The sequence below is a fragment of the Pinus tabuliformis genome, chromosome 3_2 (genome assembly GCF_031772625.1).
Source record: "Pinus tabuliformis cultivar Carrire ecotype Pingquan chromosome 3_2, CPIR1, whole genome shotgun sequence".
Lineage (NCBI taxonomy): Eukaryota > Viridiplantae > Streptophyta > Pinopsida > Pinales > Pinaceae > Pinus > Pinus tabuliformis.
The window spans coordinates 1003222142-1003228175 of NC_142302.1; the positions used below are offsets into that span (position 1 = coordinate 1003222142).

A 6034-nucleotide genomic window follows, 5' to 3' on the forward strand; every position below is an offset into this window, starting at 1 on the left:
ATATATATATATATATATATATTCTTGAGTTATGCCTTTGAGGGTTTTAAGACTCCTTTCTCCCTACTGATTTTAGTGGTGAAAGATTCCACCTTAGTTAATGACTTTTATTCATCAAGTTTCTTATCATTTATCTAGCTCAATTCTATTAGTTATTGGTTTAGCAAAATATGAAAGTTTCTAGAATGGTTAAGGAATTATGTAACTATCTAATCGAGCGCTGAAAATAGTTGAGGGAAATATGAAGTACAACGAAGTTACAACCAGATAAGGCGGAAGTTTAATTTTTCTAGCCCACAAACAACAAACCATAAGCATTCGTACGCCACAAGAAACTATAGGCAGGTGCATGCCACAGGAAACCATAGGGTCGAATTTTGGATATGAAGCATCAAGTCAATTTGATAATAGAACCAAATTGTTTGAAGCAATGAGTTGGTATTTCAGCCCTCTTAGGGTTCAAAATTCCCACAGAAGGGCAACCAAACTTGTAACAGGGATATCTAACACTCTAATGTGGCTCACCATTTGAAGAACAAGTTGTTTAAAGACATGACTGTGGACAGACACCATCTTTTGAGCTACGGGTACCCTTAGAAGATGACAGCACCTACTATAACTATCATCTTAGAACAACAAATTAGCATATAACAATCTAGGTTCGACACATTAATAGAGTCGATATCAGTAGAACTCTGCTAGATTTTTTATCAGTGGATCTAGTTATTTACATTTGCAAAAACAAGAGTAATAAAGGAATGTTGATTGTGTATAGTCATTGTTTTGGACTTGAGGGATGTCATACTGTGATTGATTATTCATGCATTTTATTGTTGTTGTTAAATGATTGTATATCATATGAAGGAATGTTCGTTGTGGTGTAAACAAGTGAATTATTGATGGGTGGTGAGACTACTCGAAACGTATTTTTTCTAGGACATCATTAAATATGCACACAACATATATTCCAAAACTTACATCAACATGATTATAGGATGTGGAAATATACACGCACAAAAAGTGAATTACTATTATATTGAAAAAGACTATTTTTAATAAGAACCCTAGGACAAAAATTACCCTAGGTTATTACCGTGGTATCGGAGTTGGCTCACCCTGCCAACCTGTGCACTTGGGTTGATGTCACAGATTCAGCGTCTTCAAGAATGACTCAATGGAAAGCGAACAGTTTTGGGAAAAGTTGTGGAAGCAACACCAACAAGTGATGTCTCAACTTCTTGCCCCACTTGGGATTAATATAGACAACACCTCAACAATGATGTCATTGAGAAAGACAACAAGCCTTGTACAATCAACTCCTTCCCTGTTCAATGGCCTTCAATCACCAAATCCTGCCCAAACACAAGATGCATTTTCTTTCGTCAGGCACAACTAGTTGCTTCTAATGGTTTTGGCGACATATCAATTCCAGTTTTTGGACAACCCACTCAATAGAATATAATGGCCAACACACCCATGACTTCCAAGATTGAACAAACACCTAAATTAGAGGATAAAAGCACACAATGGAAAGAATTCATGAGGAACTGGAATGATTTTTGGGTTAGTTGCAGGAAAGACAGATCAAGTGATACTGATGGTAAGCCCCCCCCCAAAAAAAAACAAAACAAAACAAACAAACAAACTACAAGAGAAGTTGAAGCAGGGGCAAAGGCACCCCCAAATGATTGGGCATGGCTATACCCTCCTAAAAATAATAAAAGAGCTCAATCTCTTGAATCTGGTGGTATGGACACCTCAAAGTCTTCACCTTATAATAACATCGAGGTTCAAAATAAGTATGAGAATGATGAGAAGTTTGAGCAAGATTTATCCAATGGACATAATCTAGCCAGTAATATTGCATTTACATGTTTAGTTGATGAGAACCGTGAGTTTGAACCCCAAGGTATCTGAATGGAGGAAAAGAAAGAGGTTGAAAACAATAGCCAACCTGAGAAGAGTGGAGCCAACAACTCATCTGGAAATGAAAACAATGAGGGAAACTCAGGACAGTGGGTGAGCCAGAGGAGGATGAAACGAGGGCCAACACTTCGTTGATAGAAAAAGACCAAGTGAGAAATGATAGCCTTGAAATAGCTTCAGTAAATTCGTTGTCCAAAAACAATAGGGTCAAAACCAAACAAATGATCCTCAGTGTCCTTGAGATTCCGCAATTTTAGAGGAAGAAAAATTCAATAGCAACTCTGAAATGAATGGAAAGGTCTCTTTACCTTCTCATATTGGAGGTGATACTTCCAAGAAAGTATCATAAGTGGGCAGCGAAAGAAATTTAACATGAGACATCCAGACCGAAAGAATGTGGAATCATACAAGTAAAATAAATTGGAAGATAGTTGTGTAAATGAAAGGAACAAATAAGATAGGTACAGGGAGAGGAAATATAGAAAGGACAGACATGAGGATAATAATGGCAAACTTGAGAAGTATAGGTTGGGGCAGGCTTATCGAAATTGCACTATAAAGCACCATGATAGTAAACATTTCAAAGATGAATTTAAACAAGAAGTTCACTCCAAGGAAAATAAGCATGTTGATTCTAATACTTCTCTTGGTTTTCATACTGATACTTCTTTTAAAAATCAGTCAGTTTGTGACAAAATGTTGGCTGACAATGATTCATTGGCAATGGATGTTGCTACATCAGATGGCTTTAGCAATAAAAATAATCTAAATCTATCTATTGCTCTATCACAAGGAATTTCTGACCCAACTTGTAACAATACCGATGAAAATTTTTGTAACGTTGTTGCTCCTACCATTGCAATTGACAAGAATGTATGCAAATTTGATTGTAATTTCGCAGGATTCCACAATATTTATGTGACTATGATTGTCAATAATTTCTGCAATAATGGTGAGCCCGAATCAAAGGATGCAAGCATAGACATGGGTAAACGACTTATGGCATTTGATAAGAATGTCCCTACATGTATTGGAAATGTCAAACGAAGATTAAAAGGAATGAATGAAAAAACAAAATGTTGATGTATGATATAAAAGGGTCACTTGGCCAAATTCGAGAACACTGAAAATTTTTGGATCAAGGATTGGATTCCATGAAGATACATATATTTCAAACATAAGAGAATGTATAGGCCATTAAGAAAAAATTGGGAGTCTTGAACAGTGATTTAAGGCAATTGCAAGATCAATATCTTAGTGCAGATTCTATTAGACAACAAGTATTAAAGACCCCAAAGAGGCAAAGGAAAAAAGAACCCTAGCTAGTTGGTGAAGAACATGATGATGACCCAGATCTACCTTCTCAACAAGAGCAACATGCATTCCTGGGAGAGCAAGTTACTTTTAAGCAGGCAATGCCTATTGGGAACTCATCAATATTGTCAAATATCCATCAAACCTACAGGGTTGGCTACATAAAGGATGTCATTTTACCACGAGTTTTGGATGAGGTTACTTTCACAACTATTGACTCAATGATACATTCAAATATGCAGCAGTCATGTTTGCACTCAAAGAAGACATCGCTTTCATGCATGAGATGTTTGTAAGGTTGAAGACATCTGACATTCCAAATCAACCAAAGGACTTGGTTTTATTCCTCCAAGAATTTTGTAGTCTCAACAAGAGTCTATAGCTTGTTCACCAAATGCGACTTGATGCTTCTCTTCCACATACATTTGTGGTTCAACAAGAAGGCCATGCCCTTCTCAACCTCTTGACCACGTTTGGAAGGGTCATGTGCTGCCAGTTTTTGGAAATTATCCAAATGATTTTGGACCCTTATATGATGTCAAGTTCTCATATTGATACCCTAATAGATATTTTCTATGACAAGTACATGGACGAGTTGACAGGTGTTATCACATCAACATGTCTCGCACATGGGAGCTCATACATGGGTAGAGAAGCTACATGTATTGATGGCACTAAACCAGGGGCTTGTTTGATAGTGCCAAAGATTCTTACAAACATATGTGACCTCTTATGTTTATGTGTTCCACACCATTCATATAGAATAAAGTACCATTTTCTAAATAATGATGTTATAGAGAAGGTACTTCGTTTGACGCACAGAAAGAAGAAATACCATGTGGTGGCTGGTACTCGATTCTTGTGCACCATAATACCTCGCAATGACGATTTTCTTCATCGTCAAATAGTAAAGAATGACCTTTTTGATCCAGTTATACAAGCTCTTACAACTAATGGAAATCGTTATAACCTTATTAAGCAATACTTGAGCTTATTGAGTACATTTGCAAGGAAAATTTCAAGTCTCTCACTTCATATGTGGTTGAAAACTATTCTCATGAGTTGGAAAAGATCGATTATGTTGATAGCTTCCAGCAATTGAGACTGAAATATGAGCAGTCCCTTAAAGGTTATTCCCCTCAAAATGTTTCTGTAGTAGGAAAAGATCGCGGTGAACATCGTCCTAATGATTTCAGTGACATAACAATGAAGCAAAATGGTGTTCTTGAGAAGGAAGAGTATTGCTTCACTGAAGACAATGTTGATGAAGATAACTTGGTAGCCACTCATAGCTCTGCTTCGTGCAGTCAATTAGCAAGCATAAATATTGTAAATGAAAATGTCACGAACTCTTTAGTGGTCAGGGAACAGTCTATTGGATTAGTTGATTATGGACATGAAGATGATGGGTTGCATGTACTGTCTAGTCATAATCTTATGCAGGAAACTCACAAGACAAGGATGTCCAACCAAGAGAAGTCCTCTTCCTGCGAAATAAGAGGGCAATTTTTGCAGCACCCAAACTTGCCATTGCTTGAGGACAAGCAATGTTGGGAGGGGGGGCTGCAATATCCCCTATGAATTAATTGCCTATGGAATAACGAAATAGCCCATCCAACCCCAATGGCTATAGTCTTGACTCTTGACAAAGGGGATAAAACCATTTTTTCCAATGTCGGGTAAACATTGTGTAAATGTTGGGTCGGTTGGCGCAAAAGAACCCAAAATTGGGGGTTGAATTCACAACCGCTCACATTTGGGAGCCCATGAAAGAATTTATAAATAGATGAGTTGAAGTCAAATTAGCATCATCGATTTGGATCAAATATATCTGTTTTCTTGAGTTGTGGCTCTGAAGGTTTTAAAACCCCTTTCTCTCTACTGATTTCAGTGGTGAAAGATTCCACCCTAGTCAATCACTTCTATTCATCAAGTTCTTATCATTTACCCAGTGCAATTTTGTTAGTTATTGGTTTGGCACAATTTGAAGATTTCTGTTCTAGTTGAGGAATTCGGTAACTATCTATTCAAGGGCTGAAAATAGTTGAGGGAAATCTAAAGTACAAGGAAGTTACAACCAGATAGGGTGTAATTTTATTTTTTGCAACCCGCAGACCACAGGCTTCAATGCCACAGACCACAGGTTGCAAGCTCAGAGCTGAATTTCGAATCTGAAACAAATGAGTCAGAGTGATAACAGAACCGAACTATTTGAAGCAGCAAGCTAGTATTCCGGCCCTCTTAGGTTTCAGAATTCCCACAGAAGGGAAACTAGACTTTTAACAGGGATATCTAACACTCTAATGTGGCTCACCATCTGAAGAATGAGTTATTTAAAGACATGACTGTGGAACAACACCATCTTCTGAGTTGCAGGTACCCTCAAGAGGTGACCGCGCCTACTATAACTACCATCAAAAACATAAAATTAGCATGAAACGGTCCAGGTTCAATACACGAATAGAGTAGATATCAATAGAGGTCAACTAGATTGCTTTATCAGTGGATTTGGTTATTTACATTTGCAAAAAAAACAAAGTAATAGTGGAATATTGACCACTGTTTTGGACATGAGGGATGTCATACTGCTATTAATTATTCATATGTTTTACTGTTGTTAAATGATTGTATATTATATGAAGGAATGTTTGTTGTGTAAATAAGTGACTTACTTTTCTATTAAAAACCCTAGTTTGAATAAGAACCCTAGGACAAAATTTACCCTAGATTATTACAAGAAAAGTTTTCTCCTATTGGGTTACCCATTTTGGTGGGTAGCAGACCCAACATATCC

General features: G+C 37.1%; 1 pseudogene; it reads left to right on the forward strand.

The window, feature by feature from the left end:
- The first annotated feature begins 2622 nt into the window (after positions 1–2622).
- LOC149183992 (uncharacterized) lies at positions 2623–4821 on the forward strand (annotated as a pseudogene).
- The last annotated feature ends 1213 nt before the right edge of the window (positions 4822–6034 follow it).